This window comes from Rhinopithecus bieti, unplaced genomic scaffold (assembly GCF_001698545.2).
Source record: "Rhinopithecus bieti isolate Rb0 unplaced genomic scaffold, ASM169854v2 scaffold_79532, whole genome shotgun sequence".
Lineage (NCBI taxonomy): Eukaryota > Metazoa > Chordata > Mammalia > Primates > Cercopithecidae > Rhinopithecus > Rhinopithecus bieti.
In genome coordinates this window covers 747,768-762,515 of record NW_016830370.1, presented here as the reverse complement: position 1 = coordinate 762,515, position 14,748 = coordinate 747,768, and the positions used below count along the sequence as shown (strand labels likewise).

Below are 14,748 nucleotides of genomic sequence, written 5' to 3'. Positions count from 1 at the left end.
TTGGACATTTGACCTGTGTGAGGACTTAACTCCAGGGTCCAGGCACTACTGCAAGCCAGAGCCTCTGCTCCCAGCAGACACCCTCCGCTCCACAAGGAGCCGGACTCCATGCCTCCCTCGGGTTCTGGGCTGGAGCTAGGGCCGGGAAGGGGACCTGTCCTGGACTCTGGAGACCTCAGCCGCCCCCTCCCACCACGCCGCACTCTCTAGATCTTCAGCGGCTCTGTGACAAAATCGAGGAGCTGCAGGGTGTGGCAGGGGCCCTTTGCCACGGGCTAGAATTGTTTACTTGGGTTTTTTGATTTGGATTATAAAGTGAGTGTTGTTTTGATGTATACTGTTACTCTTTATTAAATGGCAGGATTTATTTTGTTTGCAGCCTTATTTGGTTTATGGTTAGAATTGAAGTTGAAAATGTAATTTTTCTACAGAATTAGCCAAGTGTGTGTAATTTTCTGCAAAATTAGCTGGGCATGGTGGCAGGTACCTGTAATCCCAGCTACTTGGGAGGCTGAGGCAGAAGAATCGCTTCAACCCGCGAGGCGGAGGTTGCAGTGATCTGAGATCGCACCACTACACTCCAGACTGGGCGACAGAGTCTGGAGTCTGAGACTGTGTCTCAAAAAAATAAAAAAATAAACAAATAAAGAAAATGTAATTTTTATTTTACCATTGAAATATAGTGAGGTTTAGGGACAGTTTCCTATTGTTTATCTATTTTTTATTATGATATTTGCTGTTAATATTGTAAAATGTGGTACATTCATTGTGCTTCAAAATTGAAATTATTTTAATTTCATACATTGATAGTTTATCATTGAATTTTAAAATGTGAGGCCTTAAGAAAAACAAAACAAAGCTGTCTTTCCTGATCTGCCGTGTTTCTCCCGACAGAACTGAATTATGTAAACGCCAAAATGACAAAGAACAATAGTGAATGTTGCCTAGGTGCATTTTTGTAGAATTATACAGTAAATTAAGCAAAACTCCCTTTGATAGGAACTAATACTCTCTAGAAAATATAGCTCTTCAACCTATTATTGTATTGACTTGCTTTTTTTTAAGATAAAGTCTAATATTTTTGTTTGTTTGTTTTTGTTTTTTTGTTTGTTTTGAGTTGGAGTTTAGCTCTCGTCGCCCAGGCCGGAGTGCAGTGGCGCGATCTCGGCTCACTGCAACCTCTGCCTCCCGGGTTCAAGCGATTCTCCTGCCTCAGCTCCCTAAGTAGCTGGGTTTACAAGCGCCTGCCACCACGCCCTGCTAATTTTTTGTATTTTTAGTAGAGACGGGGTTTCGCCATGTTGACCAGGCTGGTCTTGAACTCTGACCTCAGGTGATCCACCCACCTCAGCCTCCCAAAGTGCTGGGATTACAGGTGTGAGCCACCGCGCCCGGTCAATAAACTCTAATATTTAGGTACATTTAGAGAGTGGATTTGTTGGTTTGGTTTTTTTTTTGTTGTTGTTGTTTTTTGCAAATTCAGTGATATTTGCTGGGCTTTGCTACATTAACAGCAAATTCCAGATGTTTAATAAGAAATAGATGCAAAGAGAGGAAGTCTGTCTGCAGACCTCCTTGAAACTCCCTGTAATCCATGGGTCCTGTTGGCCTGGTGGGTCTTATGGGGGCTGTGGGTCTTGTGGAAGCTGTGGGCCTCATGGGGGCTGTGGGCCTTGTTGGGGCCTGTGGGCCTGTGGGGCTGTGTGGCCTCTGTAGGCCATGTGGGGCTGTGTGGGCTCATGGGGCTATGGCCTGGTGGGGCCTCATGGGTCCTTTGTGGCCTGGTGGGGGCTGTGGGCCTGATGGGGGCTGTGTGGGCTCATAAAGGCTGTAGGCATGGTGGGGGCTGTGTGCCTCATGGGGGCTGTGGCCTTGTGGGTCCTTTGTGGCCTCATGGGTCCTGTGTGGCCTGGTGGGGGCTGTGTGCCTCCTTGGGGCTGTGGCCTTGTGGGTCCTATGTGCCTCATGGGTCCTGTGTGACTTTGTGGGGGCTGTGGACTCCTGGGGGCTGTGGACTCCTGGGGGCTATAGCCTTGTGGGTCCTGTGTGGCCTGGTGGGGGCTGTGGCCTTGTGGGTCCTGTGTGCCTCATGGGTCCTGTGTGGCCTAGTGGGGGCTGTGGCCTTGTGGGGGCCGTGGCCTTGTGGGTCCTATGTGGCCTCGTTGGTCCTGTGTGGCCTGGCAGGGGCTGTGTACCTCCTGGGGGCTGTGGCCTTGTGGGTCCTATGTGCCTTGTGGGTCCTGTGGGGACCTGTGGTGGGGGCTGTGTGGCCTGGTGGGGGCTGTGGCCTCATGGGGGCTGCAGCCTTGTGGGTCCTGTGTGGCCTGGTGGGGGCTGTGACCTGGTGGAGGCTGTGGCCTTGTGGGTCCTGTGTGGCCTGATGGGGGCTGTGGCATCGTGGGGGCTGTGGCTCCGTGGGTCCTGTGTGCCTCATGGGGGCCATGGCCTTGTGGGTCCTGTGTGGCCTCGTGGGTCCTGTGTGGCCTCATGGGGGCTACGGCCTTGTGGGTCCTGTGTGGCCTTGGGGCCGTGGCCTCATGGCTGCGTCTCCTGTCTGGGTCCTGTGAGCTGTTACATTTCCAGGTTCTTGATCAGGCCTGGCCCGTATTAGATGCTCAATAAATAGTAACCAGAAGCTGATCCTTGTGGATACTGTGTGGAGCTCCTGTGTGGAGCTGTTCTGAGGCGTGTTAACTTATCGGATTCCTGATGCCGCCCAGGAATCAGACCATAAAAGCTGTGCTTGTTTCTCAGCATGAGCCTGGCATGGCAGAGGGCGCACAGGGCAGGCATGGTTGGAATGTGAGGGCCATGAGGGCTCACCTTAAAACTTTTTAAATGTGGGCCGGGCGCGGTGGCTCAAGCCTGTAATCCCAGCACTTTGGGAGGCCGAGACGGGCGAATCACGAGGTCAGGAGATCGAGACCATCCTGGCTAACATGGTGAAACCCCGTCTCTACTAAAAAATACAAAAAACTAGCCGGGCGACCTGGCGGGCGCCTGTAGTCCCAGCTACTCGGGAGGCTGAGGCAGGAGAATGGCGTGAACCCGGGAGGCGGAGCTTGCAGTGAGCTGAGATCTGGCCACTGCACTCCAGCCTGGGCGACAGAGCAAGACTCCGTCTCAAAAAAAAAAAAAAAAAAACTTTTAAATGTTAAGTGATTTTAATTTACTTTTCACCCAAATTTTACTAAGAAAAAAATCGCAATAGAGAAAATGGAGAAAATTATACAATGAGTACTTACTGTGGTCCAAATGTCTGTGTCCCCAGAATCCATGGGGGACCCTAACCCCCAAGGTGGTGGTGTCGGGCGTGGGGCCCTCGGGAGGCTCTGCCCTGATGACCAGGGCCCTTTCTGTCATTGAGGACATGAGAGAAGGCGCTGCCTGTGAGGACTCCAACCCCACCAGCCCTCAAATCTGCCAGCACCTTGATTCTGGACTCCCAGCCTGCAGAACTGAGAAGTGAGTTCTGTGGTTTGTCAGCTGCTCAGTGTCAGGTGCTTTGGTCACTGAACATACCAGGACGGCACCCTCTACCACCCAGACCCACTCGTGGCTGTTCGGCCACGTTTGCTTCCGCTTCTTCTCACTACATCCTGGACTCACCTGTGAGCGGCTCTGGACAGGAGCCTTGCTGGGAAGGTGAGAGTCCCAGCTGAGAGCAAGAACCAGGGGAGGCCCCCACACCACTGCGGCCCCGCTGTGACCCCGGGACAGGGAGGCCCCCACACTGCTGTGGCCCCTCTGACGCCGGGACGGTGGCGCCTACTTCACAGCGTTAGCTGATTTCCCGGCCGCCTTACCTCTCCCCAGCTGAGAATGTCTCCATGTCTTCCAGAACCAGAGTCAGCCAGGGCCTGGCCTTGCCCTGGCCCTGCTGGCTGTGCCAGGTGAGACCTCCTGGCGCTGGAGGTCTTGTCTCCCTGTCCGTGGACTGGGCTCATGTCCTTCCCACCCCACTGCCTTCTGCCAGGCCGGCGGAGACATGGCTCCTGATGCCCTCTTCAGTCTCAGCTGGAGAAAGCTGAGACTGGAGGGACTCTTGTCATTAAGCCAGGCATATCTGGGCACTCCCGATTTTGAGGTAGCTTATTTGGGACCTTAATTACAGCTTCAAGAGTCCCTTTACAGCAGTCCATGGGTCAGTATGTGAGGAACAGGACGAGGTCTGTGTACACCAGAGGCCCAGAATCTTGGTGCCGTTTCCGAATTCTGCCTCCCACAGTCTGGCCTCTGGTCACCTCAAATTTATATCCCTCCCACATGCACACTGCATTCACATGAGGTTCCCAGGATCCCATTGAGGGTAGCATCAGCTCAGAGTCCCGAGGGCACCCCCAGGGGATCTGCTCAGCTGCTTCTAGCCCTACAGTGAGGGGGTCCCACTGCCTCCGGGCCTGTTTTTACTTTGTCCCGCTTCTGTGCAGATTGAGCAAGAGAACCTGGAGGTCAGCGCCAGGACGCTGTAGACCCTGAGGGTGAGAACTGGGCGTCGGTGCCGGGGCGCTGCAGACCCTGAGGGTGAGAACTGGGCGTCGGTGCTGGGGCGCTGTAGACACCGTTAATTGCGTTCTGACCTTGCCTCTCTTTTCTTGGTGTTGTCTGGCTTTACCATCTCCAGCTCTACCTCCTGAGGGTCACGTCATAGCCCCAGCACCCCCGGCCTCTGTTCGTGTTCTCCTGTCTGAGGGCGGTGTTCTCCAGCCACCTCCCGGTGGTCCCTTGCACCCCTGTTGTTGCCTCTGTCTCTGGCCGTCTTGCCTCTGTCTGGGGTTGTCCGCTGCCTTCACAGCCTCGCCCTCCTCGCCTGGGTCTCCTGCCTTGGTCTGTCCCTCTTCTTCCTCGCCGTAGGTGTGTTTTTCCAGAGTCATCACTCCCTGGCCACTGTTGTGCTAGTCCCAGCTTGAGCCTGATTGCAGTCGGCAGTGGCTGAGCCGGACTGGGACCAGTGCTGCCAACGCCGCCTGGTGCAGAAAAGGTGTTCGGCAGGCATTTTCTGAGTGCACGTTGGAACTCAACCTTCCTGAGACCTCTGGAAACACCTTTGCTGCTTCTCATCCTGAGTAGTCGAGTGGCTGGGCAGGGAATTCTGTGTGGAAGGTCGTTTTCTTTAGAGTGAAGGACGCTGTCTTTGCCTTGTAGAATTCAGTGCTGCCATTGTGAAGCCGGACACTGAACCCCAGTCCTTTGTGGGGCTTCTGCCCCAGGGAGCTGCGGGCAGCTCTGTGCCCCGTAGTCGGGGGGTGGCGGTGTGTGGCGCTCTGTGGCCCCTCATTCCGGCGGGCAGTGCTGGTGAGGGATTGTTTCAGCTTCTGAGTTGAAGGCCTGCCGCGGGCCTGGAGAATGACGAGAATGATGCAAGGCCTGTGTTGCTCGTTGCCCCACTGAGGACATAAAATTAAGGCATAATTCAAAGCTTCTTCTCTCACTTTTCTCTCTTCTTTCTACAAAACCTATTAATGAGATGTTGGAACTTTTCGCTCACATGTCCTGTCTTTTTCTAGTGTTTGGGAAGATTTTCTCAACTTGATCATCCAGTCCTTCTCCTGAATTTTAATATTGCCAGGCACATGGCTGACACAGGGAGATGGGCAGGGAACAAAATAAGTCAGTAAATTATAAGGTTGGAGCCCTGCTGCGTGGGCACGTGTGTGTGTGGATGTGTGTGCATGCATGTATGTGTGTGCGTGCATGTGGGGGGGTGTGCATGCATCCTTGGGTGTGTGCATGGGGGTGTGCATGTGTGTGCATGCGTGTTGGGGTGTGCATGCATGCATGGGTGTGTGTGCGTGGGCTTGTGTGTGTGTGCTTACTTTTTTTTTTTTGAGACAGAGTCTTGCTTTGTCACTCAGGCTGGAGTACAGTGATGCAGTCTCGGCTCACTGCAACCTCCACCTCCCGGGTTCAAATGATTCTCCTGCCTCAGCCTCCTGAGTAGCTGGGACCACAGGCACCTGCCACCACGCCCAGCTAATTTTTGTATTTTTAGTAGAGACGGGGTTTCACCATATTGGCCAAGCGGCTCTCAAACTCCTGACCTTGTGATCTTCCTGCCTTGGCCTCCCAAAGTGCAGGATTATAGATGTGAGCCACCGTGTCTGGCCATGTGCACTTACAAGGTGGTCTCTGCAGCGTCACTGAGATGACATTGAGAAGAGGCTTGATAAGGTACAGAAGGGCGTGTTCTGGGCACAGGGCACCATGAACAGCAGGGCCGAGAATGTCCTGTGGTGAGTGAGGAGTCCACGCGGCAGGGGCAGAGGCAGGTGTGGGCTGATGGCAGGGCCGGGGCCTGACCTCGATGGCCCTGAGGAGCCTCTGCGTCCACTCGGGCTTGTGTGTTCGGGGACCCTGTGGGTGCTGCGTTGAGGTCAGTGCGGCCTGGTGTGGCAGAGGCGAGGGTGCTGTGTGGGTGCTGGGTGTCCTTCAAGGCACAGCAGATTGGTTTCTAGTGGGTCCCAGTGTGAGGGAGGCGCAGGTGGCTCAGAGGTGTCTGGGGCTCCCCAGGGTACAAGGCTGTCAGAGGAGGTCAGGGCAGAAAGGTCCCAAGGGATGTGCCGGCCACCCACTGACGTGCACCCGTCAGACGTCTGGATGGGAGTTCAAGGCAAGGTTGGGCTGGAGGTGCCTGGAGAGGAAACGTGGAGTCGGGGGTCTGTGGGGCAGCCCTGGGGGCGGGACTGGGGGCCAGGCTGCTGAAACGCCCCCCGGCTCCCCGGGTGTAACCTGCCTGGGCCTCCTGGACGGCTGCAGGCCTGTGGGGCCTGTGTTGAAGGGGGATGTCACTGGGCTGCACTCTGAGGCTGATAGTGACTCTTATCTGGGTCCCACCTTAGTGAATGTACCTCAGGTCTTTGTACAAACTCAAATATTTGTATAAACACTTAATTTAAGAAATGAGAGCTGGCGCTCCCCTCTAATCCCACCTACTAGAAATGTCAGCCCAGCAGTGAGGCCTGTCTGGTCTCAGCCCTGTCCGTGTGAGCTCCGTGCTGTGTGCGTGGCCCCCACAGCACCGTGGTCCATGGAGATGGGGTCAGCTGGCTCTGGCTGGGGGTTGGGGGCCTGGCAGGACCCTGAGTGGGGCTAGGAGGCAAGGACCAGGTGGGGGGCTCGATGCCACAGGCGTGGGCAGGAACCCGTGGCCCTCTGAGAGCTTCGTGGCCACAGTAGGGGCTGGGCCATGGGGGAAGCGACTTTATTGCCTGGGGTCAGTTCCTGGCAGGGATTCTTGCTGTCTTTCTAGACACGGACCCTTTTGAGAATTAAATTCAAAGCACTGTCATGTTATATCATTGTTTTTCATTTTCTTTTTTTTTGGAGATAGAGTCTTGCTCTGTCGCCCAGGCTGGAGTGCAATGGCACGATCTCGGCTCAGTGCAACCTCTGCTATACAGATTCAAGCAGTTCTGCCTCAGCCTCCTGAGTAGCTGGGATTACAGGTGTCCGCCACCATGCCTGGCTCCTTTTTGTATTTTTAGTAGAGACAGGGTTTCACTGTGTTGGTCACACTGGTCTTGAACTCCTGACCTTGTGATCTGCCCATCTCGGCCTCCCAAAGTGCTGGGATTACAGGCGTGAGCCACCTCGCCTAGCTGTTTTTCATTTTCTTTTCTTTTTTTTTTTTTTTTGAGACGGAGTCTCGGCTCTGCTCGCCCAGGCTGGAGTGCCAGTGGCCGGCATCTCAGCTCACTGCAAGGGCTCCGCCTCCCGGGGGTTACCGCCATTCTCCTGGCCCTCAGCCTCCCAGCCTAGCTGGGACTACAGGCGCCCGCCACCTTGCCCGGGGCTAGTTTTTTTGTTATTTTTTAGAGAGACGGGTTTTCACAGTGTTAGCCAGGGATGGCCCTCGATTCTCCTGACCTCGTGATCGCCCCGGCCTCGGGTCCTCCCAAAGTGCCTGGGGATTACAGGCTTGAGCCACCGCGCCCGGCCTCATTTTTCTTAAAACAAACTTTCAGCGTTTACATAGCTGTTCGGAGAACCATGCCAGCGTTCCCTTTTCCTCCTAACCTGGCCTCATCTCAGCAGGAAGGAGCAGGAGTGGGCTTGTGGGTGTGGGTTCTGTGCGTCCACACCGAGGTTGATGAGAACTCTCGGGCCCTGGACTGTCTTCTCGCCAGGTGCCAGCTCGGACGTGGTGGTGCTGGAGGGGAGGCGTTTGTGTCTGTACCTCCCTGGCCTGCCTGTGGAGCGCTCCTGCGCTCCTTTGTCCTCAGCACGGGGTTGGCGAGGGAGCCGTGTGTGTCTGTGGTGCAGGCTGCGACACGGTGGTCCTGTCACGCGAACAGGAGCAAGGTGTTCATTGCCAATAGGGGAGGTGGGGGCAAAGGATGCTGTGCTGAGTTTGGCAGGTGCCGGGGGGAGGGCTGCAGCAGAGCTGGACGGGGCAGGGCGGATGCAGGATGGGGCCGTTTGGGTCAGGCCGAGCCGTGAAAGACCACAGTGGGACCAGGCTTGGACCAGTGGACAGAGCGCGAGGGGCCGCTTCCAGGTGGCCTGGCTGGCCTTGTCCATGTGGCTGCCGCAGGCATGGAAGCGGACCCCAGCCCAGCCTCCCTCCCCTGGCAGTTAGGGCATGGGGCTGCATTACACAGGAAGGGGCTGTCTGGATCGATGGGAATGAGTGGTCGGGGTTCGTAGCCTCGTGGGGTGTAGCTCAGTGTTTATAACGCGGGTGTGGGTTGGGGGGCATCTGCTGGGGGCCAGTTTCAACAGTGTGGCTCCTTTTGTGCAAATTAAGAAAAACAGGTTTTGCAGAGGCCCCGTTTGGGTGAAGGCAGGTGCCTCTGGACGGCCTTTCGCCTCCTGGAGTGGACAGCCCTGGACGCACGTTCCCCTCATGAGGCATGCCATGGTGGCCCTGCTGCCGGGTGTGCCCATGCACGGGAGGTGGCCTGGGGCCACACACAGCACCCGTTGCTCACTGAGGAGGGTGACTGCGGGGAGGAGCACCATGTGTCACCGAGGAGGGGTGCTGTGCGGGGAGGACACAGCTGCCGCTAAGGGGGAAGGGCAGCAAGAGCTGGTTTTCAGCTCCGGGAGGGTGGGGGCAGCCCGTCCGAGAGGTGCAGGGTTCTTGGGTCTGCGGTGGACGGGAGCTGCGCCCACCGTGCTGGGTGGGGTAGGCCCTCCTGGCCAGGCGAGCTTGTGTGCATGGCCTGGGAAGGAGGGTAGCCAGAGCTGAAGTGGGACGCAGGCCCCGACCGTGAACAGGACCCACGTGGGACGCAGCGATGATGCTGCCATGTAGGACCCCACGTGGACACAGCCCGAGTGAACAGGACCTCACATTAGCGGGGCGGATGACGTGGTGTCTGTGAACCTCGGCGCTGGACGGGCCAATATGCACGCCGTGTGCGACCTGGCCGTGGGACAGGTGGCATGATGTGCATGCTGGACCCCATGTGGGACACAGCCCCGACATGAACAGCGACTCGCGGTGGGGATGGGCAATGATGTGCCGTGTGCGACCTTGGCCGTGGCGACGGCGTGATTGATGTGTGTGCGGACCTGGGCGTGCGATGGGCGATGATGCTGCGTGTGGGGACCCATGTGCGACACAGCCCCGACTGTGAACAGGACCTTGCGTGGGCACGGGCAATGACATGCGTGTGGCCCTGGCGGGGTGGACGGGCGATGACGTGGCGTGTGGACCCGGGTGTAGATAGGGCGATGCAGTGCATGTGGACCTGGCCGTGGATGCCGCGATGGTGAGCAGACCCCGCGTGGACGCGATGACGTGGCGTGTGGGACCGGCGTAGATGGGCGATGACGCTGGCATGTGCGACCTGGCGTGGATGCCGCGACCTGCGGCTGAACAGGACCCGCCGGTAGACGGGGACAATGACGTGCGTGTGGACCTGGCTGTGGAACGGGGCAATGACAGTGGCGTGGGTGGACCCAGGGTTGGACGCCAGCCCTGACGTGAATGGATGTGGTTCCTACATGACCGCGCTGGCACAGCGAAGCAGAGGGGTGAGGCGCCCTGCTCTCAGGGAGGACATGGGTCAGTTTCTGGTCTCTAAGATGCTGCTCAGACTTGCTCTGGAGGGTGAATTACGTGGGGGAGGGTGGCTTTGCGAGACGGCCTGTCCTGGGGCGGGTTTCACACTTTGGACGGGAGCTCTGTCATGGGCTAGGGAGTGGCCGAGGACAGCAAGGAGGAGAGGATGACCCCATGGGCAGCAGGAGCTCAGACGGGAGGTGTGGAGCAGACAGGACTCCACGTGGCACCGCCCCTCCCACCTGGGCTGGGCACCTGCGAGGCTGAGGACACTGGGAAGGGAACGCTGCCTGTCGGGCGGTGGTGACGATTTCATGGGTGTGTGTGAAACCAACCTCGCTGCATGCTGCAGCAGTGTGGGCCCTGACTCTTCGTGCTCCCCAGTGGGGCTGCTCCATGCAGCACAGGACACGCCTGCAGCTCTGTGCCCGCTAGTCTCAGGAGCTGTTTTCTGGAAAGTTCATAACTCAGCAAAACTGACTCACAAACAACAGAAACTTCAAGGCTGTCCTAAGACATGGGTGGCAGAAGAAAATGTGCCCCAGGGGTGGGCTTGTGATGCCACCTCTTCTTCCTGGCAGAGTCCCCCCAGAGGAAGGCTGGGCTGGGCAGTCAGCCAGACGGGGGAGGGGGCTGAGGCGTCCAGGCTGCAGAGGGTGCCGGGGTGGACAGCGGAGGAGAGAGGGAGGCGGTGCCTGAGGAGGCTGTGGGCGAGGCGGAGCAAGGGCAGAGTGCACTCGCTGGGGGTCACCGTGCCCCCCAGGACTCCCCTCATAGGACAGAGAAGCCCCCGGTGAGCAGGGCTGCTGAACGCAGGCCCCAGGGCCTGTAGGATCCTTAGGGAGACGGGTGGCTCTGTATGTGGGCGTGGAGAGAGGCCCGTGGGAGATGGGNCTCATGTCATTGCCGCCCACGCCGGGATGTGTCTGAAGAGTGTGGTGACAGCCATGTACCCTGTGCATTTCTGAAGGCTCCTAGCTGCTGCAGTTGCCAGGAGCCATGGAGCCATGTGACCTTGAGGTCCACCGGCAAGGGGAGGGTGCATTTCGGAGGCTGGAAGTGGCACCTGGAGGGGCTGGCCCTGGGTGTGATCGCTGAGAGGAGGGAGGTGGAAAAAGATCTGGAAGATGCCCACGGGAAGCAGGAGAAGGTGAGTGACCACAGTGGGGTGCCCAGAGGGTAGAGGGTAGCCCAGGGCAGACCAGAGGAGGGGGCGGGCTTCGCACCCCCGGGAAGGAGGGAGGGGCTCTGTGAAAGTGAGAGCTGTGTGGACATGGAGCTTGTGAGTCTGACTGGGAAAGACAGAGGGTTCCAGATGGTGCGGGAGCCCCTTCGGTCTGGCTGTGTGGGGCAGGGTTCTTACACCCAGGTGAGAGGCCTTGTAGGGCAGATTCCTAGAAGATCCTCAGGATGCAGGAGCGGAGGCTGCTGGCTGGATGAGGATGGAGCCGAGAAGTGAGCCGGCAGCCCGGGCCTGAAGGACAGCACAGGGGTTTGTGTGAGGCCACGAGGGGCTGGAGTACGATGCCCGTGTGATCCAGGTCTGGTGTGTGACATGTCAGGCCCCACGGCACCCCAGGCTGGCTGGCTCTCCAGAAGGCCTGTGGTCTCCATGGCCGCAGTACGTTCCGGGGACAGGGCAAAGTGGAGTCAGCAGAGGGAGGAGGTGCGTGGGGGCGTCCAGGGATCCAGGGGTCTCCGGCCACGCTCCCCTCCCCAGCAGCTGTGAGGACGGTGTGGGCTACTGTCTCCATGGTACTCCAAGTCCTCCAAGTCCACTTGCCAGGACTGTAAGTGTCAGGCATAGCAGCTGCTGTTAACAGTCAAGGAATGTTTGGGTCAATTCGAGAACTTCAGGGCCCAACAGCAGAGCCCCAGCAGACAGACTCAAGACAGGTGGTGGTTGTCAGCCAGGAGGGGGCGCGGAGCCGTGGGGGTGGTCAGGCCCATGTGGCCTTGGGAGACAGTGAAGAGATGGGATCGGCTGCAAGAGACAGGGAAGTGGGTGACAGGGAGGCCCAGGGGCTGCAGCAAAGGCCCCGGAGGCTCTTCCACACCAGAGCCCATCTTTGGCCATGCCGGCCAGGTCAGGGGCTCAGTCCCGCGGGCCACCACAGCCTGCAGCACAGGCGGGAGGGTGAAGCCCCATGGAGCACCCTGGCGGACAGTGGTGCTGGGGGGGCCGTGGACCAGAAGACGGAGCCCGTGCTCTGTCTGGATGGGTGGGGTGGCAGCTGCCAGTTCAAGGTCTGTCTTTTGTTTATTTACTTCATAAAATGCTCCAGGTGTTTTGTGAGAAATTATTCTTGGCCGGGTGTGGTGGCTCACACCTGTAATCCCAGCACTTTGGGAGGCCTTGGTGAGCGGATCACCTGAGGTCAGGAGTTGAGACCAGCCTAGCCAGTGTAGTGACACCCCCGTCTCTACTAAAAATACAAAAAATTAGCTGGGTATGGTGGTGCACGCCTGTAGTCCCAGCTACATGGGAGGCTGAGGTGGGAGAATTGCTTGAATCTGGAAGGCGGAAGTTGCAGTGAGCTGAGATCACACCACTGCACTCCAGCCTGGTGACACAGCAAGACTCTGTCTCAAAAAAAAAAAAAAAAAGAAAGAAAAGAAATTATTATCTTAGTGTTGATAAATTTGCCTTTATACATACCAATAGTTGTGCACACTGAGAGAAGTAGGCAGTTTGGGATCTGAAACTGGCCTGGTGACACCGCAGGCGTGGGCAGGCAGGCAGATGCGGGCACAGCCGGGCACTTCCCGCACTGTTGAGGCCACCAGAGCCTGCGCTTCTGTGGTTGGTTTTGATGAGGACTCCCTCCGTGTCGGAGGCCGTGTGAGGCACGTATCGCGGACCGCTGGCTGCGTTGTGAGGCGTGCACACGTGGAGCGTGACAATCATGGGAAGTTCTGTTTCCAGCTTTAAGCTTTTGTTTAAATCTCTGCATATCAGGAAATGATAAATTAAGACCAAATGAGAAGTTGTGGACTAGACATGGGATGTGTAGGCTGCTGGGAGGAGGGGCAGCAGTCCCAAGGGGTTGTGGGGCCCACGGGACCATCTGACACAGTGCATGGCGGAGCTGCGTTTCCCTGTGGAGGAGGGAGTAGGAATGGGCTCTGGGCCGCGGCTCCATGGGCTGCCGAGGGCTGCTGTGGGTTCTGCTCTTATTCGCCCAGGGGAAACCTGAGTCGCTGCCCCTCCTGTCCAGCCTCAGCACTCGTCCCCGGGTCCCCCAGCAGGTGACCACAGATGATGACAGAGTCTCCCAGAGCCACCTCAGTTTCCCCAGCTGGCCCCTCACTGTCCTCCCCATCTCAGGAGCCCCGGAGCCACTCTCCGCCAGGCTCTCTGTGGCTCCAGTTAACCCTCAGGTCGTCCCAGCCTCTTCCGAGCCATGGTTAGGATCGTTAGGATCAGCCCCGTCCACTGTGTGTCCATGGAAGTGAAACAGGCCACCAGCAGCAGGTGGCCGTGGGCGGGACGGGCTGTGGGGCAGAGGCTGGAGTGGTCTCGCGGGTGCACACCTGGGCCACGTGGTGCTGCGGCCGTGGCTCCTGCATGCCGGGGTCAGCAGCCATTTCGTTGGGTTTTTAATGTTCATTTCCCAGTTTACTGACACAGTTGAGCATTTAAAACATGCTTATTTGACGTTTCTCTGTTGTGAAGCTCTCTGTTGGCTAGAGTGGGGCTGGCGAACTCTGAGGGAGGGAGCAGATGGTGAATATGGTGTGCCTCAGGCCTCCCACCAACGCGCGGCGCTGTGTGCTGTGTTGGGAGCAGGCCCTGCGGGGCCGCAAACCCGCGCACACAGCCACCTTGGCCAGGCCCTGGTCTAGGTTGCGGCGCTGGAGGCACTGCTCCAATTTCCCTCAGGCCTCGTCTTTTTTTCTCCGTGGTGCTTTTGGATAACTCAGGGTGCTTCTCTTTGACTTGTCATTTCCTTCGTGGTCAGTTTTGTTTTCTTCTCATAAATCTTTTCCTCACCCACAACCATGACGATACCCTCCTTAGCAACCTCCAAAGGTTCACAGTCGCCTTTTCCAGTGTCCTCACCCACCTGGCCTTGGTTATTTTCGGGGTGGGATGGTGCAATACAAGCTGAGAGTTTGGCTTTTTTTTTTCTAATTTCAGCACTAGGAATGATGTTTGTGGTCTGTGTTTTTAATTGTAAGATACACACTCACCAGTAAGATACATTCACCAGTTTCATTGTGCAGTTTGGGGACTTTTCACCCCTGTCCAGTCTCACAGACTCGCCGACTCGCCGGCAGTGCTGGCCCAGAGCTCGGTCCCCACAGGCCTCCCTCAGGCCCCTCTGGCCAGTCCCTGCCCGGCCTGGACTGTGCATCCCGCCTGCATCCTCCCACCAGACTTGCCGTTGTTCTGGAATTGCGTGGCGCGTGGGAACGTGCTCCTGCGTCTGCCCCCTCCCCCGTGGCATCGTGGGCGCCTGCGTTCACTCTCAATGCCGAGCCGCGTCTGTGTGTGGGGGGGTTACACTGTGTTTATCAGCTGCGTCCTGATGGACTAGGTGGTTGTTTTCAGTTTGGGGCTGTTAGGAAAAGGGCTGCTTTGAACATTCTTGTATAAGACTTTGAGAGGATGGGCCGGGCGCGGTGGCTCAAGCCTGTAATCCCAGCACTTTGGGAGGCCGAGACGGGCGGATCACGAGGTCAGGAGATCAAGACCATCCTGGCTAACATGGTGAAACCCCGTCTCTACTAAAAAT

At 57.4% G+C, this 14,748-nt stretch overlaps 1 protein-coding gene across 2 annotated transcripts in view; it reads left to right on the top strand.

Annotated features, from left to right (window-relative positions):
* Positions 1-14,748, top strand: part of PCGF3 (polycomb group ring finger 3) — a 65,589-nt gene that overhangs the window by 4,017 nt on the left and 46,824 nt on the right. The window contains exon 2 of one of the 2 annotated variants that reach the window (XM_017865420.1): positions 4,431-4,524. The exons of the other annotated variant lie outside the window; for it this stretch is intronic. The gene's annotated coding sequence lies outside the window, so the exon portion shown is untranslated. The remainder of the gene's footprint in view (positions 1-4,430; positions 4,525-14,748) is intronic. 2 annotated transcript variants of the gene reach the window in all.